The sequence below is a fragment of the Camelus bactrianus genome, chromosome 1, assembly GCF_048773025.1.
Source record: "Camelus bactrianus isolate YW-2024 breed Bactrian camel chromosome 1, ASM4877302v1, whole genome shotgun sequence".
Lineage (NCBI taxonomy): Eukaryota > Metazoa > Chordata > Mammalia > Artiodactyla > Camelidae > Camelus > Camelus bactrianus.
The window spans coordinates 22,713,198-22,740,906 of NC_133539.1; the positions used below are offsets into that span (position 1 = coordinate 22,713,198).

Consider the following 27,709-nt stretch of genomic DNA (forward strand, 5'->3'; position numbering starts at 1 on the left):
ATGAGAGCAGTAACTTCAGGAACAGTACATCTGCCCTCAAATGCCTTTTGATCAGAGAACGCCACCTCTGCTAACCCTCAGCCAAGCAAGGAGGGAGTCAGGGGACCAAACACTCCTACGCCTCACTCCTTTCACCTCCCTTGTCTCCCGTAGCTGAACCAACTGCAAGTACAGAGAAAGAAAGTCATAAGGCTGTGATCTATAGAGACCGTCTTGGGTGTAGAACAGGGTAGGAAATGCTGGAGAAGTGTAGGGAATTGATTTGGGGGGAGCAAATCTAAAATGTACAGCATAAGATGCATGCTTGGAAGCAAGGGGACCCTACAGCTCTGATAACGTCTACTAGAGTTAAAGTTTCTGCCTGAGGTTATGTCTCAGAATGGAATTTATTGCCAATATTGGCGGTAAGGCAGGGCAGTGAAAACAAACGGATTTTTGAATTCAGTTCACCCTGAGTTTCGAAGTTTTATCTTGGGCTCTACATTGAAGACAGCTACAGTTTTCCATAGGTAACCATTATTTTATATATAAAAAACAAATATATAAAGAGTAGTGGTTCTGTAGATAGATGCGTTATTACATAACAACTGGGCAGCAGAGCCACAAGGCAACCTCAAACATTACTTTTTCAATGTAATTGCCAGCAGAACTCCAGAAATTTAGATCAAGTAGTGTCTGGAGAAGGCTTCATTAGAAATAAATGATGGAAAAGGAACACCGCCAAGAAAAGATATCAAGGAAAGAAATAAGAAAATATTTTAAAAAGTAAAAACCAAGAAGAGACTAAAAACAAATAAAGCAATCCTTAATTTTAATCAGGTACAAAGAAAATGTCAATATAACAAATCAACTAATTTCCATTAATTGTCAATATTTCTACTTCTGTTGAAGAGATCCGTGGTATTTTGGGTTGTATATCTTTGTGTTCCCTGTGTGTGTGTATGCACACACTCGCGTGTGTAACTATCATCTAGAAGATGGGATAGTTCCTGTCACCAGACAATAACTAGCCATTAGTTTGTGTCCTTTAAATAAAACTTTTCATTTTATATGGACCAATGCAATGTGAAAATTTCACACCTTAATTTTGCAATTCAAACACTCTATATCATATTGCCAAGAATTCACAATTGTGATTAACCAATAAGTAAGTTCAGTTTTAGATGCTGGAAATGTTTAAAAAAAAAAAAAAGAAAAAAAAAGTTAGAATTTCAGCTCTATCTTGAAGTTACAGAGGCAATTATGAAATAAGGAGCCAAAAATGTAATAAATGCTTTTGGAATTCAGAAGAAGCAAAGAAGATTAGAGTGAAAAGGATAGCCCAGGGAAAGAGTCAGAAAGTCAGCAGATCATGAGACAGATATTAAATTGAGTGGACATTGGGAGTGTGATGTGTGTGGGAGTTGAAGGCATTCCGGGAGAAAGCTCTACTTAGAGCAATCTTGAGGAAACTGAAGTACCAAGGACTTCCAGTAGGGGGTGACTGTGCTTAAAGCACTGGTATAGGAAGGGTAGTTTGTAGTAGGAAGGTGGAGAATAATAAGATTATTCCTAGGCCTATTCTTGAACTCACACTTTTTCAGATTTGGGAATAAGCAGACCTGTTTCAGGACATTGTTGAAAAGAGTAAATAAGTTAACACTAGCAAGCAATTAGCATAGCGCTTGGCATTGCAACCAGCAAATATTACTTATGGAACTTCTTTCTCTGAGGCTTATATTGAGAGGATGGAGCAGAGGATGAGAAATGATGATGGTGAAAGAGAAGTTCCAGTCCGGGGTCAAGGATACTGCAGTCAAATTTTTGTGAAGATATTAATGGGCAAACTTCTGCTCCTGCTAGCTATCCCTAAAACTCCAAGGAGAGGAAAAAGATGGTTTGCTTCATTTTTAACTTGTACAGGTTCCAAATTCAATGGAGGACCCCAGTCTATGGTTTGGAATTTATCTAATTCCTGCTGAGTTTCACACACACCCCTTAAGCAGCCTAACTTATTTTTTTCTGAAGGTGCCATACAAGAAAGAATCCAGAAGCTGAGAGCTGAAATTTCATCTAGCACTGGGCACATCACTGTCACAGCCCATGGTTTCCTTCATCTCTTGTACCGATGGCTGGTGATGGCTTTCCTTAGGTACACACCAAAAGGAATAGTCTACCATGAATGTTTCATCCCAGTTGTTGGCTATACCAGATAAAAGAAAGAAGGGTGCATTGGTGACAGAAGCATGTGGAACTGCACAAAACGAGGGGAGTGCAGAAGACAGGGGAAGATCCAGATTAGGGTAAGAGTCTACTGCTTCTTACCATGTGAGAAAACCCACCATGAAGTGACTAAAATAAGCAAGTGAAATCTTTACCTGGGTACCTATCCTCAGAAACATAGATTTTCCTCCTCTTGTGACATCTGCAATTGTCTAAGTATATAGTACTTTCTTGGGAATTACAATTCTTCTCAGATGCTGGTAGCTTCTGCCAGCTTATCAACTTTTGTTTTTCTTTTTTTGCTCCTACAAGCTTTTCATTGCTCTTCCGTTTTTATTCCTTTGCCCAAAGTTCCTTGTAAAGGAGAAGGTCCTTTTATCACCTTGTCCAACCGTCTAACAATCTGTTCTTTTCTCCTCTTCTTTACTCTCCTATCATTCCTTCCTTGATCTGTAACGGTTCCTTCTGATTGTGATTGGAGAGTCAGCTAACTCTGGAATATGCCTGTGTTCAATGTTATCGAGTATCCCTTAGTCAGCCCTCAGGAATATGGCTTTTCTTTGTTTGTTATTTGCTCTCCTTTTCCAAAAAGGATTGATTTTTGAACTGTTGTCCTTCACATTCCAGCCAGTCACCATACCTATTTATGAATATTATTTTCTGAGTATTCACTGAAATATAAGATTGTTTGCAGCCATTGTGAATATTGTTCATGATTCTTTTCTTGAGATAATAATGTTAGGCAGATTGTTTTTAATATCCGTATTTGTTGGCTTATACTTGTGCCAATATTAAGTTCTTATTACATGCCCCCATATGTAAAATGTGAGATATATGTACTTGTTAAAACATGAGATTTGCCTAAATTAAAACTCTAATTGGATTAAGCGCATCACTTTTTTTTAAACAATTATTGTTTAAAATTTTATAATTCACCTTAAGAAGTAATAAGAGAATTTAGTCAAGGATATGTCCTCTTGGAAGGACATGAATCCGAGACAGATCAACATGGATTCTTTTTCTAGATAGATTATTGTCCAAATAATTTAACATGAATCCATTTCTGTAAAATGGGCATGCTGTCTCCTTATGTGTTGCAATATTTAATTAATGATTATGTGCTTTTGCATAATGTGTGTTCATATATTAATAGGTTAATAATGCACATTCTCAGTGTACTTTAATAAAGGACATTGGGAGCTAATTAAAAGGAATGTAATTTGTGCTTTTGGGAGGAAACGTGTTATCTAAGTGTAAATTAGGGAGGGAAGTGGTGGTTAATTCTATACAACGTATCTATTACCACACATTCGAGGCTTAACTCTAATTACAGATTGGACATGTGAGCAAACAGCATCTGGGAGACTTCTATTCATTTCAGAAGGCCCTTCTTCACTTTTGTTACAGAAGGCTATTCTTTTAATAACCAAGATTATTAATAAGCCACTTTCTGCCCAGAACAAAAGGTTAGAGGGAAAAGACCTCTTTCAAAGTCAGCATATTGACAGTATTTATTGTTCTCTTTTGTAGACACTATCTGCCCAACAAGTGTCATGAGAAAGGCGTTTATTATTCAGTCCCTTAGATAGAATAAAGCGTTTTTGTAGCTTGATAACTCTACCCGGAAGAAAGGGCATTTACACCTGATGGAAGAGGAAAATTCTGCAGACAGATTTGTGCCTGTCTTCAAACCTTTCACCACCTGAATAACCCCTGAGGTTAAATAGCTGGTAGACATCTGTAGGCAGAAGTAAGAGAAATGAGATCATCAAGGAACGGTGTCGTGCTTACAACATGTGGCGAAATGAGGGCTCTTCACCATCTGTTATTTGTGTGTGTATTTTATTATGTAAATATTCGTACACACTGCATTCTAAACAAAGGAACATTACTTCCACTTTGTTGGTGCTGCCAAGCTTGCGTATGTGTCCTGGAAAAAGAAAGTGGCAGACAGAAAACTCAGGGTTCATCTCGCCACTTGTGTCCCCACTCTTTTCACCAAGAGGGTGAGAGACTCTAAGTAGGTTTGATTCCTTTTCGACATCCTGTTCACAAATACAAAGCTCGACTGTGAATGGAAAGCAATGTCCTAAATACTGCAGTTATGGTCTAAAGCTGCTTGTGCTGGCGTCCACGGGAAAAAGATACTGGAAGCTAGGATGCCCTGGGATGGTTCCAATGTACACTCGTGATAAATCCAAGCTCGAAAATACATTTGGGCGGAGGAAATAGGCTCTGTTCAGTTTTCTCTCATCTGTTTAATTCCTGGCACACAGCTCTGGGTCATGGGAAGGTTCTGGTGGGCTACTGTTATTGTCTCCCCCAAAACAAGAGGGGTGTGTGTGTGCATGTTTGGGAGGAATGAAAGTGAAGAGATTTGGGCGACACATATCCTGGTTTAAATTTTCATAAAATTACCAATTTAAATTGAAATGTAATTATCCTAACTGGCATCTTTTTGGCAGCAGCTTAAAAAAAAAAAATCCCTCGGCTTTACTGTACCAAGCAAAAGCCCAGAGGAGTCCTGACACTGGCCTTTAATCAAAAGCTGAAAAGACACAAAAGCTTTCAGATAATCTATGCCAAGCTATCTTGGACAGCACGGAATTGCCTGGAGCACCCTTCTGGTGGCATTTAAAACACCTGGTGCCCTTAGAAAAAAAATACATCTGCGTCTGCAGTTTCTCCTTCTGTAATTCCCTTCAATCTCTCTATCTCAACTCATTCTCCTATCTTTAAATGGAGGGATGCTGCAGTGACAGTAAAATAAAGCAATTTTATTTACCTAGAGAATGATACTTGTCATTGGCTATGCCTGGAGGTGACAGACTCAGGTGCCCATCTGCACAAACACTTCCTCACTGTTTATTTCATGTGGATTAATATAATTACACTATCATTGTGCTCACTGATTCAGCTCAAATTTTAATTTGATAATTGGGGAAAAGGTGTGCATTTGAAATGGAGGCAATTAATTGACACTTTAAATGCACTTGAATAGAAATAATTTAAGTTACACCATACTTAGTGGTGACTTACACTGTTGTGTTTGTGCAGATTCTTTTATTTCGCTTCTATCATTAATAGACAGAGATAAATCACCTTACTCAGCCTCAGACCTTTTGATACCGGCAGTCTAATTCTGCAGTCTGAAAATATTTTCACTGCCCCAAACAATTCCATTCATTTCATAGTCACTGGCTTTTTGAAAATAAAGACATTCTAACTTTGAGCAACAATCGAATCATTCATAACTAGTCTCACATATATGCAACATAATTATGCAGATTGTCACATAGTTTTGTCAATAGACAGCGTGATTCTCATTCTAACAAACATCTTGCACAAAGAAATAATGAGAATAACAAAGACACAATTTCTCAATTATAATACCCATCGTTCCCAGGATTTGGGAAGAAAAAGAGCTAGTTCAATACTTAATTTTTCTCTCGTACCATTTTTACTTTGATTTGTTCCAAGGGAATTTATATATTTTGGTGAACTTACTGAAACTTAAGAAGGAAACATATTTATGGATAAAGCACATTTTTTTTGTGTTAATGATCTTCCATCTGGAAACAAATATGCTTTCATATTTTTTAAGGATTTAAGAACAAAAGCTAGTTTCTTTTAGCAACTTGCAAAATCTGCTTTCTTTCTTTCTTTTTTTTTTTTTTTTAAACTGGAGCTCTTTTATTCACAGAGCCTGAAATAAATACTTTTAATCAAAACCGAAGCAAATTCAATTTTACAAAATGTTAACTACCACAAATTATACCTGTAGTAAATAAGGTTACTTAACAAGAATTATTAGTTGTTTGTTTAGAAGCCCTGAGAGGGCTTCTTCTGAGTATAAAATCTTGGAGGAACTGCTCTGCCTTTTAGATGAAAGCTTATGCTCCCACTTCAATCTATTATTCAATATTTTTAATATGCAGTGTAACCATGGATGAACCTAGAAAAGTTCTGGCAGGTCATTTCAGTTAAGAAACCACACTCTTTTTATTAAAGCTGGAAACCTCATTAAAAAAAGGCTCTGTGAAGATTTCATAAACTCCAGCTTCAAATCAAGGTTGGCAATAATGCTCCAAAAATCTTTTCATGTAAATGTGGTTCTTCTGGCACTTTTAAGTTTCTGGAAGTGAGAAGTGCTAAAGAGCCAAAAAGCACGAAGCGAAGAAAACAAACGAACACACAAAATGCACGCACATAACACACACGCTCACATTCGTAAACGTGGTGACTCCCAGACAAATCTATTTCTCCTTTTTTTCTTTTCCTATTATCTACTTTTAGGCAAAGTTCTGCAAAAAAAACATCTTTCCTAAATCAGTTAATGTAATAAAAAGAAAGAAAAGCATAATCCTAAATATAACCTTTAACCAAACTTAAAAGGCGCCCTTGGTCACCAAGAAGAATTGAAGTCTTCTGAAAGATGAGAGAATTTTCAAGCTAGAAGGGGAACTGATAGACCACCTGATCTGATAACTCAGCAGCAGCAAAACGGACTGTGGGCCAGAGAGGAACAACTATGTAAACTCCAACATCTCGCCAGTGGCAGGGGCCAGGATTATAAAGCAGATCTGTGGGCTCTCAGCTGAACACTAATTCTATATGGTATTGTCTGTTATTTCATCCCTGGATGAAGTGTCCATTTGACAAAAAAAATCTGACATCTAGTCTAGTAAATCTATTCATGATTAGAAGAATTTTGTTTTGTTTTGTTTTTTTCACTTTTGTTTTTGTTTTGCAGAAAAGCCAAATTTTACAAACTTAGGGTCTAACATATCCTCATTTTTATCAGCTCCTTAAACATAAAGAACATAGATAGATTGCTGTTAATATTCTTCAAAATTTGAATTCATCAGTAATCTATTTTTTAAATCTATGTTGTTTGTTAATTAATTCACAGAAAGAGCCTTCTCTTTATCTCCAGCATTTTCTTCCCAGTATTGAGAACATTTTTTTGAAAACTTTTTAATCACATAGAAATACAATTTAGGCAAGTGAAGATATTAACCCTTAACTCACAAATAACAGCTAGTTCATAGGTAATTTTTCTTTGGTTCAGTCTCAATGTCTCATGAAAATAATTCTTCTTTTGCAAAATAGAGGATCAGTTTAAGTGACCAACATATTTTGTTGATGATTATTTAAATGGGGCAAAGGCCATCTCTCATGAAAGAAACCCTTTCTTAATTTGATTTTAGGTCAGCTCAACAAAGTTAGTATTTGGGTTTATAAGAAAAAAGAATATGATGGAATTATTCATTTCAAACCAGTTGAGCAATTCATATACATACCCAAAACCTGCTACAACATTCAAGAAAGGTACAAGATAGAAATAAAAGTAGTTATATGTGTCGTACTAGTAACAACAGGTGTTAAACTTTTTTATCTGTGGAATAATTGAATGTGTTTTGCATTTTCAATTTTTTTTCGCCAGACTAAATAGCAAGATAAATTGTGTGAAGAATGTAGTTTCTGGTTCTGCTAAATAAACACTTTCTGGGGCCACTAATTGCCAGGAACAGTGCCAGGTGAGTAAAACACAGCGAGTTTATTGAGAAGCTAAAAACCTACAGTCATAAACATGCTTGGGATGGAAAGCTAAGAGCTGGGTTCCTCATACTGTACAGGGGTAATTGAGTAAGATGCTTTTGAGCTATGAGGATATTTGGAAATGAGCAAGGAGTAGGTAGAAGTGGCTTAATATAAATTTGGCACCTGGAATAAGACATAAAGATACTGAACAATTTACATATTACTGGTTGATATCAGTAATAATTTAAGAAAATATTTGGAATGGCTTTTTTCTAAAATTGGAACACACGATGGTTTCTAAGAAATCCTAGACTTATTTACAAAATTATTTCTTCCACTTAGGAAAAAATAAAATAAAAGGAAACTGATATACTCAGCAAATCGTGATTTCAATTTTCAGTGTTGGAATAACCCGAAGGTAAGATGAAACAACTCATTGTGGCCACTAAAAGATAACTGGCGATCATGTAAATATTCCCCTAATTTTCAAACCCTTGACTTTTAAACAACAGCTTTTACTTAGTTTTCCTCTCTTCTCCTCTCTCTGCATATTACCGTTGGCCTGCTGTTTTACAGGCTTTCCAAGTGTGCAGGAAGTTTGGCTGAGTTAGCAGTTTTGTTTTAATATATTCCTGGAAATTTTATCTCCAGCAGTTCTGTATGCTTTCAGCAAGTGGCTAAAATGGATGCAAGTTTTCTTAGCCTGATGAGGTCATGACTATTAACACCATCGGTTGCAAGAAAAGTCAAGCAGCAGCAGGTCGAGATGGCACACGAGGAATGGCGTGTGTCAACTTGCCATCTTCCCCCAACTCTTTTGCATTAGCTTCATTGTAATAAAATCAGAGGGAAGATCCTGGGGCACCGAAGCTACCCAAGCCACTTTTGAAAGCCTTAATAATTGCACTGACAATTTAGAGGCCTATTAAACCAAGACAGGCAATGCCTGCTTGACTCCTTTTCTAGAGGTGTGCCAGGGGCAAGGACCGATACTCTGGAAGGCATCACAATGTGAGCAGTGAAACTCCTCTGACCAAGTGTTTGTCCACTGACCAGCATTTCTGTGGTTATCAGAATACGTTTATGTGCCATCTCAAGGAGAGCTTATCAAAATGAACGCAAGGGTAGCACTCAGTCTGCTGGCTGCAAACTACATTGAGGTATGGTGCGGGCTTCACTCTAACTTACGCGCTCAGTATCCAGTTCAGAGCTGATGTGATTTGTTGTGACACTGAAAGCAACGAGAGCCATCTTGCCTCAGAGTCCTCGCAAGAAACCGCTAGGACAGTTTCCCGATGGGCGAGGTCAGCCCTCGCCAAGGAATCGGCATTCCTCTCCTCCAGTTTCCCTGTCTAGGTCCACCTTCAGTAGGGTAGCAGCCTCTGCCTGCTGGAATTTGGCTTTTGTTTTCCAGGTGGGAAAGATACTGCCTTGGCCACATCATTAGAAGAAAGGCACCCAAAGTTTCCACTGAAGTTAAGAGTCTGAAAAGCTGAAACCGACCTGCAATTTAAGTTTTATTCCCAAAGAGTTTAGATTTAGTATGTTTTGTTTTAGACTGAGAGGCAGAGGCAGATGAAAGCTGTTGTTCTATGTGTTAATAAGGGGAAGAATGGGTTTTCTGTAGTTAATAGCACTCCTCTGAATCACTGCCTTATTTACAGTGGAGGAACGTCGTAGATATCATATTTCATCAGCAATGATGGCTTGAATATGTTCCGTGAATAATTACAGTATCTTTTCATCTCCTTTTTGTTATAGGAAACCTTTATAGTAAAGGCTTTTAAATATGCAATGAGAATGTGTAATCCAAGTATCAAGTCTAACGAGAAATTGTTTTGGCAAGTTCAGAACCCTCTCAAAATTCATGGGTTTGGAGTTTCATATCTAATTGGAAGCTTTTAATGTTGGAATAGATTTGCTCTTACGAAAACAGCATAAAGCTTTTAAGCAGGGGATGGGGGAGCCCTTTAAGAAATGCTCAGCAAGATTCTGTGACATTCAAATTATGTTTATTTAAAAACAGAAACTCCTGTGTTCTGGTGTCTTACCATAGAGACTCAAAAATAGGAATTATTTACACAGTTACAAGAGTTAGAAGGCTTTGAAAATTTGCTTGTGCAAAAGGCTTTGTGAATTGCTATTGAGCCAAATCATTGAAAAATACCTTGAGAGTGTCAGGGATGGAATAAGGGATTCTGGTCAACATGTTGCTGTTTGCTAGAAAGTTTCTCTCGAGAGTGCGTGGCAGCTGTATGAAGACCTAATTCAGGTTTTTACTCTCCTAACTAGACTGTCCTGAGATCATTGACTGCTGCATTCCTAGGTTTTCCAGTGCAGAGAACCACCTTCTCCCCTTTTTTGAAATTTTTTTCTAATCCTCGCTTTTGAACTTTCATCTGTACCGCAAGGTAGATACATTGGTCATGCTAAGTGGCCAAACAAACAAGCAAACAAAGAAACAAACAAACAAAACCCCTAGAACATCTACCCTTCCTCGTCTCCTTCCAGTCTCTCTAAGTTCAGTGCAGCCCATGTGGTTTAACCTTAGTGACAATGTTATGTGTATCGAGTAGGAAGAATTCTTCCTAAACTTTAAGCTTAGAAGGAAGTTGTTAACGTAAAGCATCATAATAAACAGATAAACCTAGCTCAAGAAACATTACTTCTTGTCAGGAGCAAGCAAAAAAAAAATCTTTGGCAGCATTTACCAAATTGGGTTTTTGGAAAAATAGTTCTCAAAGATGGAAAGAATTACAAAGAATGTCTGGAGTGGAGTGGCTCCCTGGTTATACAAACATAAACTTGATGCCCATTTTGGAGCTTCATGTTTTAATTTTGATCAAGTTTAACTTAGCCCTTTTTAAAAATGATTTGAGCATTTTACATTCTATTGAAGACATATTTACCTATCTCAAGGACACAAAGACTTACCTTCCTCATTTCTTTCAGTTTTTTAGTTTTAATACTTAGTAATAGAAATCCTTTTGGATTAAGAGTTGAATATAGTGTTGGTAAGGATCAATGTTCACTTCCCCATGTGAATATCCAAGTTGTTACAACGTTATTTTGGAAAAGGCATTTTATTCCCTCATTGAAAACCTTTATGCTTTTTTTTTAAAGAAAATCACTTGGCCAGTAATGTTTGGATCTACTTTTGGATTCAGTTCTCTTACATTTATTTATATGTCTGTTTTTTCTGCAATAATATATTTCTTGATTACTGTATATTTATAGTATGAAATCAGAACATTTAAGTTCTCCAATTTTTTCCTTCTTTTTAAAAATTGCTTTGGCTATTCCTGTTCATTTGCATTTCCATAAAATTTTTAGAATCAGCTTGTTAACTTCTGCAAAAACATGCTGAGATTTTGGTTGGGATTGCATTGAAATTATAAATTTGGAGAAAACAGAATTCTTAACAATACAAACATAATTATATATGATTAGCAAAATCACAGTATGAATATTGTTATGATACAATTACCTAATCCACAGATCTTATTCAAATTTTATCAATTTCTCTACTATTGTTCTCTTTCTGGACTTCCGATGCAATACAGGGTCATACATTGCACTTAATTGTCTTGCCTCCTCAGTCTCTCTTATTCTGAAAGAAGCTCAGTCTGTCTTTGTCATTCATGTCCTTGACACATTTGAAGAGTATTGCCCAGTTATTTTGTAGACCACCTTCCAATTCTGGTTTGTCTGATGTTTCCTCATGATTAAATTCAGATTATTAATTTTCAGTAAGAAAACCTTAGAGGTGACGTTGTGCTCTTCTCGGTGTATCATATGAGGAGGTAGAAGTTGTCACTGTGTCTCATTATTGGTAATATTAACTCTATCACTGGGTAAGAGTGTGTCTCCCATCTTCTCCACTGTAAAGTTAACTCCTTCCTTTAAATTAATAGTTACGTTGTAGGGGATATCTTTCTTCAGATTAGATGTGTTTTATTAATACATTTTCAAATTTAGTGGCCCTTTTCTCTCTATGTCTTTGGAGCCTATCCAGTGGATTTTTTTTTGAAATTTTCAGTTCTAAAATTTCCAGTTTTCAGTATTTGCACAGATACCTTATGTTTTCATTCATTACAAGGCTAATTTTCTTTCTGTCACTGAGCGTATTTATTACTGCTTCTTCAAAGTAATGTCTGATAATTCCAACATCTGCTAACCTCAGGGTTGGCATCTGTTTGTAGTTTTTTTCCCTTGAGACTGGATCACATTTTTCTTGCTATTTATATGCGGATAATATTGGACTGGATCCTGGGCGTTCCGAATGCTAAATTGTGGAGAATCTGGATTCTGTTAGATTGCTCCAAAAAGTGTTGATGCTTTTGTTTTAGCAGGCAATTAACTTGGTTAGACTCAAAGTGCAAACAGGCAAGTGTGTGGTGGGCAGCCGCTTAGATCTCAGATCGGTTCCTTCAACCGTAGCTATGAGCAGCTTTCTGTTTGCCCCATTCAATATGTGGTTCAGTGGTCAGCCAGAGACTCGGGCCAAGTTTTCACACAGAAATTGGGATACTGTTTCTTTGACTCTCTACTTTCTGATTCTCATCTCACTCTCTGGTAGCTCTGGTTGCTATGTATTTCCTGCCCTATTTCCTCAGCCAGTAAGCCAACGGGCTTTCTGTCAGCATTTGAATTGTTCCTACACCACTGTCACCATGACTGAGGCTGCCTCAGGACAAAACTGTAGAAAAATGAGGAACTCAATCTGTCTAATGGCTTTGCCCAACTTTTGGCTCTTTTCTAAAATCTACCAATCATATTCAATCTCTAGAACTCTCAGGTAGTTATGACTGTACCTTTTCTAGTGTATAGATTTTTTCCCCCCTAGGAGGATGGATTTGTTGGATAATCATTTCTCCATTAACATGAACACTTAAGAGATGGATTGGATACAGGATTTTGGATGGTGAAAAGATATTGCCCAAAAAATTATAGTAGGTATCAAAAGTAAAGTACTTGAGAAGGAGACTTTTAGATAAAACTTCACTTATATAATACAGCAGACTCCTTAAGGTATCTCTTAACTCATAATTAACCACTTAATTACTCCCACTTACTTCAGACCTCCTTATTCCCTGCTGTTAGCACCTACCAGCCATATTTATACAATGGCACCAAGAGTCCCTGGCCAGAGTTAACTGGGAAATAACTGGACACCCCACCTGGTCTGGGCCAAGTCACTTCCTTGAGAATTAAGCAGGATCCCAGAAAGTCTGTCTCTCCAATATGGCTTGACTTGTACCATATATTGTGTCTCTTTTTTTCCTGCCATTTTGTGAATTCAAGAAAAGAAAGCAGCATGCCAAAAAAACAGAGCGATGAAGTAAATGCACAGAGAGAAACAGAATCAAGAGATGATAAGAAAGTGGTCCCAGTAGCCAATAATCTTCTAATGCTCCTTACAATCCTGCCTGGCATCTGGCTGTACTATTTTCTTTTAACTACCCTTGGTGATGAGAAGTCCCCTCTTTTTTCTTAAGCTGCCTTTTGTAATTTGCAACTTTAAAAATCCTGATGCATCTATACACCTTCCACATTACAGGCATTGTGAAAAGGTTTATATAACTGTAGTAATGAGTATACACAGAACAAAAGTGTCAGAGGACATTAAAATGGCAAGAAACAGGCTAAAATTTCTTAGTGTTTAAAGTGAGATAATTTTTAAACTATCATTTTGTTAAAATCATCATGTAGGTCTTAGGCAAAGATCCTATCTGTTAATTTGAATGTAATCAGAAGAAAATAGAAGCTGTGGATTTCCTCCCTTTTTAAAAGTAAATGCTAAATAAGATAATGTGGTTAGTTATAAACTCGGTAAATGCAATATTTGTGTCCCATCCTGGTACTCATTCTCCACTTCAGGGTCAATCCCATTACTATAATTAAGTTTCTGTTTAATTAATTTTATTTCTGTACTTAATAAAAAGAGGCAATTTTTTCCTAGAGGTTCTGTTTTTCCAATAATATAACCACTAAGAAATCAATTGCTTAACAAAAGTTAAAGTAATATGATTTGGCCGTGAATTTCACTCTAACAGAAGGACATAATAAGTCAGATGAAAAATCAGAACCTGTCTCTCCATCCCCGCAAATAAATAAATAAATCTCAGCAAAAGCAAATCTTGGGATCCTTTGGATTTGTCAAACATTTCATGGATCTTCCAAAACATTTTGGCAGGATAATTCCCTAAAGTGATTCATTATCCGTCAATTCATATTTCAATGTCACTTAATATTTGTTGAATATTCACAACATGCTAGCATTGCACAGCTGCTGAGAACATGCTTCTCTGTCTCTCAGCCTCACACTGCATGTTTTTTTCAACATAACATATATTTTAAATTTTGTCGAGGGGATAGGAGAAAATTGGTCTAAAAACAGATCAGCACACACAGCCTTCAAGAATTAATCTTCATACCCATATTAGGAAGATAATCATTGGTTCTGTAAGCACAAAAGTGTGCCCCTTATATCCATTTATATCTATTATACATTATCTTATTTATATACAAACTTATATACATATATTCTTATTTATCTGGAAATAAAATTTTTATTTAATTTTTATGTTACTTTTATGTATCTATGTGTATATTAACGCTACTATTACTTCTAGAGAAATTTGCTTTATCCACAATCTAATTTTTATCCACAACGTGATTTTTAAATCTCTATTTATAGATATATGGGTTTTCTATTTCTTAACAGTGAAATTTTCTGTTACTTGTTCCTTATTTGTATTTTATTCTTAATTTGAAAATTGTTACCTATATGCATCCATATTACTTTGGTTTCCATAAGGGAAGCTCTTCATCTCCACTGGCCCTATAAATCAACCAGCTCCACTCCCTCACTTCATCTAAGTACCTGCTTAGAGAGGTCTCCTCAGAGCCCGCTAACAAAAATAACATTGACGTAACTCCTGGCCATATTCTTGATTCTTAGACTTTGCTTTATTTTTCCTTCCCCTGATATATTGGAGTTTTGGTTTATTGCTTTTTTCCACCCCCTATAATATAAAGTCTGTAAAACAGGGACATTGTTTTTATTCTTTTCTTCACCTACACAGAGTAGAAATGTGGCCAGCCCCTGTAGGGGCTTCACAAACTTTTTTGGGGGGTGGTGGTGGTAATTAGGTTTATTTATTTATTTTGAATGGAGGTACTGCGGACTGAACCCAGGACCTCCTGCGGGCTAACCATGCACTCTGCCACAAGCTATACCCTCCCCAACTCCGACAAACATTGTTGAATGAATGAATGAATTCTCCAAGAAAAAAGTGTTATTTTCCTTTTATGCGAATCTTAATTTCAAGACAGAACTCCATGTGCAAATCAGCCTATGTGCTGTCCTCTACCTTCTAATTTTTCCCTCCCTTTTAAATTTAGGATTTCTTTCTTTCTGCCAAATGTTCCCTCCATGGTGATCATACAGGGCTAGCAATGTCCGTGTTTGTGAGAATATTATGACTTTTTTCTGGTGGAAATCCTCCTTAATCAATTTTTTTTTCTTTATACTCAATTCCTTCACCAAGACTTTTTTTAAAGAATGTACATGGTGAGTGTTGAGAGTATAAGATAAATAAAATACATTTCCTGGAAAAAAATGTTTAGACTAAAGAGTTTAGATACCACAATAACATGCTGATTCTGGTGTAGTTTCTCTAATATTTTGATGGATTCTAAAAGGCTTCCTTTAAGATAAAATGTTAAAAAAATTTTTTTAAATGCTCACTTAAAATCTTTTTTTATTTGAATGAATATTAATGTTAGTTATATTTCATTGACCTAAAAGATAATAAGGGGTTAGAGCAATATTATTAGCTATTACGCAGCGTCATTCACTGTTATTTTTGTCTTAACACAAATGGAGACTTATAAAGAACATGAATCCTGCAAGAAGGTACAATGTTGGCTTTGGGAAAAAATAATTCAGTTTGTTTGTTGCAGTGATTTCATTGCGAAATAACTCTTCAGTATGGATTCAAAACATCCATCCCATTCACTGTTTTTTCTGCTTGAGAATAATGGACCGCTACTTCCCTCAAAACAAGAGGAAATTACGCTCTGGCAACTGGTTGCTTTCCTTTTGTTTCTTTCAAATAAAATCTAACGTATTTCAGTCCAAAATTTCCTTAAAATGCTGTATTTACCAATGTGCTTTATAGTGCCCAGCATATTTTAAATTAACATTAAAGGGAAACAACAGTGATCAGCATCATAATTATTCAGTAATAGCCCAAACAGCTGCCTGACTTTCTTTTTTGTACTTGCTTGGAATTTCTTTTCATGTTTTCAAAGAGGAAAAGTGTGGAAAATAACATCTTTGATTGAAGATGTGTGTTTTCTGAAGGTAGGCATATAAATCATATTACTTGGAAATTTAGAAAACAGCTTCTCACTCTGTTTTCTCCAAGGAGTATAGAAGAATAATGAAAGGTTATGGTAATGATAGCAACACATTTTTGTTTTTCTGAGAACAGTGTACTACTTCCCAACAGCCTTTTTTGCTGATAGAAACAACTTAAGGTTATGGTAGTTTTACTATTATCTGTACCAACAACTGTTTTTTTAAAATTCGTTTCTTGACTGGAAAGCCTATGTAATAAGTGATCATTTGACCACAGGTAAATATTGTTCCTGTATACTTTCATCACACCTTATGTATAACCTTCATCTCAGTTCCTTCCTTTTTGAATTGTGTTGACCCATTTATGGATTGCACCCTCATTAGACCACGTACTCTTAGAGGGTAGGGTTCATGGTCACTTAGCTTTTCACACTTAAGCACAAAAACAGGATATGGATCATGGAGTCACTGTGCTCACTGAAACAGCATGCTGTCTGAGGCTTACATGTTTCCTTCCATATACCTAACTAATAAGTAGGTGAAAGAAATGAGAAATTTTATCCTAGACATTTAACCATTGAAGTTTCTCCAAGATATTTGTAAGCACTGTCAACCACTTATGTCTCTGTGATGATGTTTCCAAAATAATCTAGACAATTTCAACCAATCTTGTACTCTGTATGTGAGGTAAGCAAATAACTTGGGAGTTAATTTTCTCTTTATTTTCATGACCAGTATTAGAAAGGGCATTGGGCTGGGAGGTTATGAAATGTATTTTCTACTTTCCGTTTTGCACATCTGCTATGTCATTGTGGGAAATCGGTAAACTTCTGTAGGCTTAGCCCTTTCCATCTGGAAACTGAGAAGTGGGTTTATGCTGTCTCTATGGTCCTGTTCAATTTCAACATCTCAGATTCAAGTTCAATTTATTAGTTATCTTCCATAAATTTTTTGCATTTGAATTCTCACTACTTCATTGCAATAGATAATTCACGTCCAAACTACCTTTCTCTGACAAATTAACTTTTTTATGACCTTAGAAACCACCATCTTCTATAGATAATAATGGTAATAGTAATAATGCTAATAACAACAATAATAAATTACCTCAGTCTGTATTTCATTTTGTTTCCATAAATCATATTCAGGTTGGCTTTACAAAATTAAACAGGGTGATTTTACCTGTGATTTTAAGTGAAGACTTAAAAATGAAAGTTCAATATTAATGCTATTAAGAGCTACTATATAGTGATTGCCTAAGTGATAAGGACCGTGAGGTGACTTTTATATTTTTACTCTCACAAATACCAGTTGGAGGTGGGTATAACTAGTTGGAAACCAAGGCTCAAAGAAGTGCATTCATTAACTACATTCCCAAGGCTGTGAATCCAAACCTATATGTTGAAGTACAGATTAAATCCAGCTCTTGTTTTTCTTTTCTCAAATTAAAAAAGAAAAAAAAAAAGCAACATCTTAAATCTAAAAGTATGTGTCACATGGGCAGCTAGAAGTCTACAGAATAAATAATCTATTTACAAAAGCATCACATAAATCAACAACTGTGAAGGAGTCATTCAAAATTTAAAGTACGGAAGTGGAAAGCCTGTAAAAAGTGAATTTTGACAGAGTTAGGGAAAAGTATTTTTTCCAGCCTTCATTGGCGTTATTACAAACAACAAAACTGTCATCACGTGTACCACTCACACTATCACCTTCCATTTTGCAGTCCTTTACAGATAACTGTGCCCGTGATTTCATGTGCATCTTTGACCAGCCCCCTTTCATGAAGTATTTATTTTGTACCTATTATTCCTGAAAAATAGTAGAGGTAGCATTCACCTCTACAGCCACCTCTATAAAAATAGTTTTATATCTGTATAAAGATGTATAGAAAGATAAATATTTTTAAACATATAATGATCAAAGCTCAGTCTTCACTACTTACTGCCTTTTTCTTCAACCATCTTTTAAGCCATAATTCAAATAAACAATTTCAGCTAGAAATCACATATTATTTCAAATGGCTATTTTGTTTTTATAGTATGGCTTGTTTCCATCCAAAAATGATTGATTGCCCCAAATTATTCTGAAAGATATTTCCTAAGGAGTTGAAAAGTGCTCACATTTTATTTTATGATACAACAATTCATTAATACTGTACTGAGTAACAGCACAGTAATATTTTGATGATTTTGCATAAATTTGCAGCAGTGGGGAGAGATGTCAGGTGTTCCAAAGAGACAAGAAAGTAAAACATTGAGTTGGATTAGATGTGAAAAGTGAGAAAAAAGGAACTTTGAAGGATAAATTTTGGGTTTCTTGTCTTTGTAGTTGGATACATGGTGATGTCATTCAAAAAGCAAAGAAATATGGAAGACCAGATTGAGGGCAGAAAAACAGGTAAATATGGGTGTCAAATATTGCTCTATTTTTTTCTTGTATTTGATTTTTTTCAATTTTCTTGTTCTAGTAAAATATACATAATATAAAATTTACCCCCTTAACCATTTTTAAGTGTACAGTTCAGTAGCATTTAAATACATTCATAATGTTTTACAATAATCACCACCATCCATCGCTATAACTCTTTTCATCTTGTGAAACTGAAACTCTGCATCTATTAAACACTAATTCCCCATTGCTCCCTCCCCACCAGCCCCAGGCAACCACCATTCTACTTTCTGTTTCTATGGCTTTGACCAATCTAAGTACCTCATGTAAGTGAAATCACACAGTATTTGTCTTTTTGTGACTAATTTATTTTACATAGCGCGTCTTCCAGATTCACTCACGTTGCAGCATGTGTCAGAATTTCATTTCTTTTTAAATTCATAATATTTAATGAATAAATATTTCATTGTATGTATATACACATTTTGCTTATTCACTCACCTAATGATAGATTGAGCTGCTTTCACATTTTAGCTGTTGTGAATAATGCTGCCATGAACATGGGTATAAAAATATTTCTTTGAGACTCTGCTTTTAATTCTTTTGGGTACATACCCATAGGTGAAACTGCTGGGTCAAATGGCAGTTTTATTTTTAATTTTTTGAGGAATCATCGTACTATTTTCCAGAGTAGCTGGACTATTTTACATTCCTATTAACAGTGCACAAGGGTTCCAGTTTCTCCACATCATTGTCAACATTTTCTATTCTCTGGTTTTTTGTTGTTTTGATAGTAGCCACTTAATTGGGTGTAATGGGTACTTCATTGCAGTTTTGACTTGCATTTCCCTAATAATTAGTGATGCTGAACATCTTTTTATGTGTGTATTGGTCCTTTGTATACCTTCTTTGAAGAGATGTCTGTTCATATCTTTTGCCCACTTTGAATTGGGTTGTTTGGTTTTTTTGTTGAATTTTAGAAGTTCTCTCTATATTCTGGATATTAATCCTTTATCAGATATATAATTTACAAAAGTTTTGCTCTATTGAGCTATCTAAATTGAGGTGTTGAAAAGACAATTATATTGGTGGTTCTGAACTGGAGAGGGATGTAGGGAGAGTGTCTTCAGGAAATCGAGGCTCAGTTAAGACAAAGATGTGCTGAGAACGAATGTGAAGATGGTGTGAAGACCAGGGGGCAGAGCAAAAGGGCATCGTACACATGCTCTGCCTGATTTCTTTCCTAGGAATGAATGACCTTCATAGTCATAAGAGCCTAGAGTGGCATAAAGTTTATCTTTTTAAATGTTATCTAGTATCTACTAACTTTTGTGAACTAGGCCTGAAAATTCCACATTAGAATTAACAGGGGACAGTTGCCGTACTGCATGTGACTGAATGGAAAATACAGTTCGCAGCAACTACAAGTGTTTCCTCTCTCTTGCTCTCCTTTAAAAATGCATCTCAACTTTGGATGTGGAAGGAAAAGGAACAAGAACAACTCTGTGGATAAAGAAAGTTTTGAGCAAAAGTAAAGACTTTTGAAGATGGACTATGTCTCTCTAATGCTTTTAATTAAAACATAGACCTCACTGACCTTTCAGGAGTGGGAAAATAACTAAAGAACTGATTTAAAACAAAAGCTATAAATAAAAATCCTTGCTACTTACAATCTGTACTTCTTTTTTACTACCCTAACTTAGTCCCTTAAAATAGTTTTACATTTTCTTCAGACAAATTCTGCTGTATTCTTACTTATCCAAATTCACTCACATATGCTTAACTATTAGCTGTCAATCAATGTAATAAAGTAGCATTTAAGAAATACATTGCCACATGGGATCAGTGATTTTCCCATGTAATCCTGTCAGCAAAATATAAGGCCAGCTTCCTTTTAGAATCAGTTAATGCTAAATAAACTATAAACACTGTGAATGACTGGAAGTCACCTTAAATGATTAACAGATTGGCTAACTTTTTGGCTCACTCTACACTTGCTATCATCATGAAATCTCATCTAAGTTGATTTAGGAATGACTTACTCCCTGGTTAAGTAAATTATGCCATTATAAATTATAAATTCAATGGAACACTGTGCAGGCATTTTAATGAGATAGATATTTATCTGCTGGCATAGAAAGGTACTCATGATATGATCTTTTAGGTTAGATTTCCAGGAAACATACTCTGAGGAGAGGCATGTATAGAATGTTTACTGGGGAGTGAGGGAACGAGAAAGACAGGATTATGTACAGGGACAATCTGACCTGTAATGTAATAATAACTGAAAGACTGTAATTGATATCACAGAAAACGTGGACCTGGGATGATCCTTCAGAGTTACACAAAGTGTGGCAAAGTGGAGAAGGGGGATTGTATTCCTGCAGTATGCAGTCCTTCTCCATGGTTTCCTTGACAGGGAACACTGAAGGGATTTCTCTATGACTGAGGGAAAATCCAAGTTTGGAGTGGAGCTAAAACTGTCAATAGCTGATATTCTGGGCCTCCATGGGTGAGTTCTTTCATCTTGATGAGGGATCTGGCCAGTGTCCCACGCTATTCACTGCAGTCCTCTCTTTGAGTTGCTCAGATCTCCTTACTTGTTATGGTAAGTTCACTCCATTTGAGAATCACTTCTTCAAGATTATGATTCACCAAATTTCCTAGGAAAGCTTATAAAAGAAGAGTTAAGAGAATGAATTGCAGTCCTCAAAGAGGTGATTGATTTACAGTTCAAATTCTGAGATAGGAAATTGTATGCAGCACATTAATTTGTGAGTGATCTCAGGATTTACGTCTATAAGCATAAAGTGAGTGAGGGAAACAGGATTGAGCAAAGGGAAAAGCTGCCTCATAAGCTTACAGAGAGCTCTGGACCTGGGATAACCCTTCAGAATTGTCCAAATTGAGGCTACAGAGGCTGAGCATTTGTGTTCCCACATCAGCCAGTAATTAGTGGTGGAGTATACCCTCAAATCTGAGCATAACTTTGTTCATAACAGTTCCATGTGTCCAAAGGATAACCACCAGTAAAGGGCATGGTCACGTGGTCATAGGTCATCAGAGTGTCCTGAAGAGGGAATGTGGACAGAGTGCCACATCAGTGGTACCACATCACTGTGTGATGACGGAAGTGATTACAGTGATGTTGATGATGATTATCAACATAGCAGCTGAGACTTTTACAGCACTTTGATGCTCCACCACTATCCTAAGATCTTGTTTGTTTAGTTCTTATAATGACTTTAAGAAGTAGGTACCACTGTTAGCTCTGTTTCTTGATGGAAAAACTAAGGCATAGAGAATTTGAACAGCACAACTTAAAGTTACACAGGTAGTAAGTGATGGAGCCAGGAGCTAACCCAAGGAAGTGGGACTCTATTGAATGAAAAAAAGGAAATGTGCATAAAATTAGAAAATATGAACCCATTTGCATCAAAAGTGTTTGTGTGTGTCTAGATGTAAATACACATTTATATCAGTAGCTATATGTGAACTAGAAACATATTTGAAATATATATGTGTATATATACACATATGCATATATACAGTTGACCCTTGAACCATGCAAGTGTTAGGGGCAGTGACCTTCTGCACAGTAATTGTGTAGTACTGTGGTATTTACTACTGAAAACCATCTGTGTATAACTGGACCCATGCAGTTTAAATCCATGTTGTTCAAAGGACAACTGTAGATGTGTGTGAATTTGGCATACACAATGCCACAGTTGTAACGCTGCTTACCTATTAGAGACTAGGACCGGGGTCTAAAATAAGGGATTTTTTACTCATAATTTTGGAAACTTTTTACAATTAGTGAATTAGTGTATTTTATTTTTGCGAGGATTCGACCAAAACAATCACTTAAATCCCCAAATTCAGGTTTTGTATCTGTTACTGGGCTAATGGTGCAGCCCTCTTCACGTAGTTCATCGAGGGCAAAGATATATTTACAGATATTGGGAAAAAAATTTTATATTTTGATTCTTACTTTTCTTTTTTATTCATTTTATCAAACATTTTAATATCAACTCTGAGTCTTCTACCCACAGGGGTTTTATTTATTTATGAGCTCTTGTGTTTACAGCATGATTCACTGTCACTGGTCTTCATTTTTCCATCTGAGCTAATCTGTACATGAATGTAGGTCATGAGGATTTAACTTCTTGAGCAGTGAGGAGATCGATTGCAATGCCGTCATCGTGCCTTCTTCTCCATGGAATTTGGGTCTCTTCTGAATGATGGCAGTTGCCCACAGTGAGGGTGAGGGATGTCTTTGCAGGGGTGTTGGGGTTATTACTCATGACTCTGCAGGAGGAGAAGGGCTAAAGGGAGTTGTGAAAGCAGCAGGAGATCATGTGGCAGCTTTCTGAGGTTGGGGCTGGAGGAGTGTGCAATCCTTTTTCAAATTCAAATGTCATGTAACCAGACACCTCTAAGTTTAGTGCTTACCTACTTGACCTTGCTGACACCTCATTATTGCAAGTTCCCATCTTTAAGAATTATGTGCACTTGGTATTTTGTGATCTCACTTCCTCCTTTCTCTTTTTTTCTCTTACTTAAGTTGTTACTCTCTATCTTCACACTCAGGCCATTAATTTCCCTCTGTAGAAAGGTAGTAATCTATCACCCTATCACAGTAAAGGAAATGCCAAAGCAAAACCGAGCTGAAAGAAGAGGAGGAGAATATGAGGGTCCATGATTAACTCTGAAGGCAGAGAAATATCCAAGACCTTTTAATTTAACTTAATTTATGCCATTGGGGTTTCAAAGCTCATAACAATAATTATCACTTTGCAAAAAATTTTGCAAAGAAAGAATGTAAATTATTGGAGAAGGGATCAATTTCAGTAATTATCTCGTCTATTTACTTCATTTTACAGATGAGAAAATGGATGTAGAAATATCAACCAAATTTATTGTTGCCACACAATCCTACAAGGAAAGAGTTTTATAATCTCTTACATAAAATAGGACTGGGAGCTGGCGTAGCAGCCAGTGAGGTCAGGCTCTCAGAGTGACCTTTGGGGTCTGGGAGATATAGTCCACCGAGGCAGAAACAGTTTAGTGTTCTGGATGAATCTGTGGGCCAGAGAACTTCCCTAAATTCATCCTCAGGGCCACAGGCTTTTGTGTTTGTCCACACTCTGGAATTTCCTAGTTGATAATGACCCTGGACTTCATCTCCCAGATTAAATCCTAAATGTTAAAGAAAGCATCCCATTCTACACAAATCTTTCCAGTGATGCTTTTTTTTTTTTTTTAAATTGAAGTAGTCAGTTACATTGTGTCAATTTCTGGTGTACAGCACAACGTCCCCGTCTTGTGTGTGTGTGTGTGTTTTCATATTTTTTTTTCCATTGCTGCTTAGGAAAGTACCTTTTTAATTGGGGGTTCCATCTTTGGGGTAGGAATGGGAGGAAGAGAGAGAGAGAGAGAAGAGGAGGGGAGGGGAGTAGAGAGACCTTTGGTTCATGGACAGTTCATTCTTGGCATGTTCCCTGAAAGAAGGTACATGAAAATTATCCAAAGGACTTTTTCAGACCACCCATAGCTCGCTCATAGGTGAGCTCTCTTCTCTTCCATCAGTGTTTCTCAATCCTGGCTGTACATTAGACTCATCCAGAGGCTTCTAAAGTAACGCTGATGGCCAGTCCCCTCCCCAGACAAACCAAATTAAATTCCCAGGGATGAGATCGAGATACTAGTAGTGAACATTACAGATTGCTCATGTGCAGCCAGAGTTGAGAATTTGAGAATCCCTTCCTGGAGGAACATGTATCAAATAACCCCCCTCATCCCACTGAGAAATCCTAGCCATTTTGAGCTATCGTTACTAAGAGTTGTGTTGGAAAAATGTGAGCACCATCACTCCTGCTGTTTTTTTAAGGACAGGATAAGAGCCTGACTTAGAGCTGGCCCAGTGATAACCAGAAAGTGGAATTAAAACTATAATTTACCTCATAATTGCTATTATTGTAAAAAGCAATATTAATGAATAGTTATTTCTCTCTTATTTGTTAGAATTAGTATAATTATTTCACCATTTTAATGACGATTTATTTTTCACAAGTAGGTGAAAATTATAGTTTCTTGAAGTTATCATAAGGTCATTATTGAAATTAATTGATATAAATGAAAAAATTATAATGAATTTAAAGCATAAACAGTAACAGAAACTATGCTGTTTAAAAAGGTATAGATAATGGGACACCCGCACAATTCAAATTCATAAAGTCCTACATGAAAATAGAATTATTTAGAATTTGCCTCTTAATGTTATGTTGGAGGATCTCATAATGTGGAAAACAACTTTGTCTAAAGCAGTAAATACATAAATACATGCTAATAACTGTGGAAGTAGTTTGCTTAATAAGATTTATCCTTGTTATAAATACTTTCGAAAAGCCTACAATTGGAAAATGCATTTCTAAAATTTAAAAATAGAAAATTATCATGAAATAAAAATTACATATTCAGGATGTTATTTTATGTTTCTTTTTTTTAAAAGCGGTACTAGGACTTCTCCCACTTACGTGATACCATCTCTACCAGTGGTTCAGAAATGGGGACAACTTTATGCTCCCCCAGGGGACATTTGGCAATGTCTAGGGACAGTTCTGATTGTCACGGCTTAAAGAAGAGAAGTGTTACCAGCGTTTAGTAGGTAGAAGGCAGGTGTGCTGCTAAATACCCTTACAGTGTGGGCAGCCTCCCGTGGGGAAGAATGATGTGGTCCAAAGTGGCAACAGTGTTGAGGTTTACTGGTTTTAAACTAACTCGTTAGAAACTTCACCTTTTCTTTAAAAAGGCAATAATTATGGACATTTTCATTGATAATGTAATTCAGTAACTCTTTATAAATGTCAGAAAGGGTCAACTTGAATCTCTAAGATAAAACCTTTACTTTGTTATAAACCCAAATAGAAATATATCACGTACCTGCTAGGGTGTCCATACCTTGTTTGTGATGATCAGAAGTCCCGTACGTAATCTCTTTTCATTGGTAGAGAAGAGCAGGTGCATGTACTCGCTCCACGACCACGAATGGGCGCCCTCAGCCAGCATCCAGCCTCCTTTTAGCATGTGGAATCTCCACTACGCCTTTGCAAAGGGAGTTTTAGAACTCAAGTTCACTCGGATAAAACTCACATTATAATTTCTTGAATTCTTTTCAAGAATTCATCAATCATCCAAGAACTCAACAATCCATCCTTTTTCTTTCACCTTTATTTCCCTAGCATTTAAATAAAGTGTCTTGGATATAGTAAGACTGCCACAAGGCATGTTAACTTTAATCGGGAGGGGAGCACTTTTCCAATTTACACTTTGCCTTGCTCAGACTACTTTTCTTCATAATTTACTCCTGCTCTGCTTGGTCTAACCAACTCAGGAAGGAGGGAAGTTCCCTAAAAGGTTTTCATGGTCTTTAATGAAGCAGCCTTCATAGTTTTTTGTTTTTTTTTTTTTAATGCAGCAAAGAGGTCTAAGAGAGAGTTTAGTTGCAGATAAAGCAGGAACAGAAACCATATGGCAGTGTGGAAGAAATTGGGGAAAAGAAAACATGTGCTTTGGATGTAAAGTCTTTCACATAATTTTGTCAGCAAATAATTCTAGACTTTAAAATAAATTTGTCAGCAAATAATTCTTTCAGCAGGAGGAAGGTAGCTATTGGAAGCCACAGGTCAAGGGACATTTATTTTTAAGGAAAATAGAACGTAGAAGGAATAGTGCTGAACACACACTACAGAGCTGGAAGTCAAAAGCATAGAGACAGAATTTGAAAATGTGTAAATGGAAGAACGACTTAAATAGAGCAGAGGGAGAGAAGAGCAGAAAGCCAAGGATTGTATCTTGGAAATGAGAAAAAGAAGGTCTGTTCAAGGTGACAGAGGAAAAGCAGAGAGGATCTTTGAAGTATCTTTAAAAATTACTTTAAATATCCCTGGGGCCAGAACCTCTGGCATTCACGTGATCAGAGAAAGCACAATGATGTGATGTGTATTGCGGGCAGATGTAATTTCCAGGGTCAGACAAAATTCCATCAGTCTCCCACTTCGCTTCCTTTGTTCTTTTTCAACTTAAAACTCCCACACATGACCCGTACTTACATACTCAGTGTGTGCCTTCTCTTCCAAAGTTCTGTAGTTCTTCTCCTTGTGAATCTGAGTCCACTTCCAGACAAAAGCCCCCTGAGCGCAGACTAGGCTGTGCTGCAGTGTCTTCACGGTCCAGGCCGCAATCAGGAGAGAGGCCAGACTGCAGAGATTAAGGTCGATCAAATGCGAGGAACCTAACAGGGGAGTGCCTAATAGCCAAGGCATAGACCAGCCAACTGAGCCACAGTTCAGAAAGGAGACATGCACACAGAATTAAAAATCCAGGAGAATAGAAGGAGTGTCTTTAAAGGCAGAGGACTAAAAGAGAGATTATGACTGGAAAAAAAAAGGGTAAGTCCCTTTGTAAAGAACACTTGGGGCCTCTGGCATGGGCCTACAAGGAGCTGCTAAAAGCTCAGACTCTGAGCTGTTACCCTACTGTGTTTCTTGCTCCAAAACTGACTATTCAACCCTGCTCCTCTCCAATTATTTCAGCTTTGTATTAGGAAAAAAACAAACAAAAAAAACTGCTTAGGAATATCTGATTAAATTTTATGATAGATTCAACCTCCCCAAGGAGTAATTTGTAAGTTTAAAAGGGGTGCTTTTTTTTTTCCCAAACCCAAGCGAACCTCTAATCAGTAGAATGTGTTGGAGGAAGTAAAACCATGGCCTGAATGTTGGTAAATCACCAACCAGTTAACTTGTGGCTTCAATTTAGCTAGGTTTGGATCGGAAATCTGTATCTTATTAGGCTAAGCCTTTTCTAATTTTGCGTTTTCTTTATTTTCCTTTACTTTCTTCTCAGTTCTTTATTTTCCGTTCTTAGCTTTTCTTTGTTAAGTATGGCGCAAGATGGGAAAGGGGTTTTTGTCCATTTCTGGGTCTGGCAGCAAGGAGACGACTATGTGTCCATGGAGGCTGAAGTCAAGACCAAAGAGCCAAGAGGGAGGTGTAAATCCTTGGAAGAGAGAAACCATTCCTACAGACATGCTATTTTGCCTGTGAGGATCTGTCTTATTCTATTCAGGCTTCTGTAACAGAATACCATAGCATGGGTGACTTATAAGTAACAGAAGTTTATTTCCCACAGACCTAGAGGCTG

The 27,709-nt window shown here is 36.7% G+C and overlaps 1 long non-coding RNA gene across 1 annotated transcript in view; it reads left to right on the forward strand.

Annotated features, from left to right (window-relative positions):
- Positions 1–27,709, forward strand: part of LOC123618419 (uncharacterized) — a 243,406-nt gene that overhangs the window by 203,001 nt on the left and 12,696 nt on the right. Inside the window, exons 5-7 of the long non-coding RNA XR_006726859.2 lie at positions 7,649–7,742; positions 8,089–8,164; positions 18,446–18,514. This is a non-coding gene — a long non-coding RNA (uncharacterized LOC123618419). The remainder of the gene's footprint in view (positions 1–7,648; positions 7,743–8,088; positions 8,165–18,445; positions 18,515–27,709) is intronic.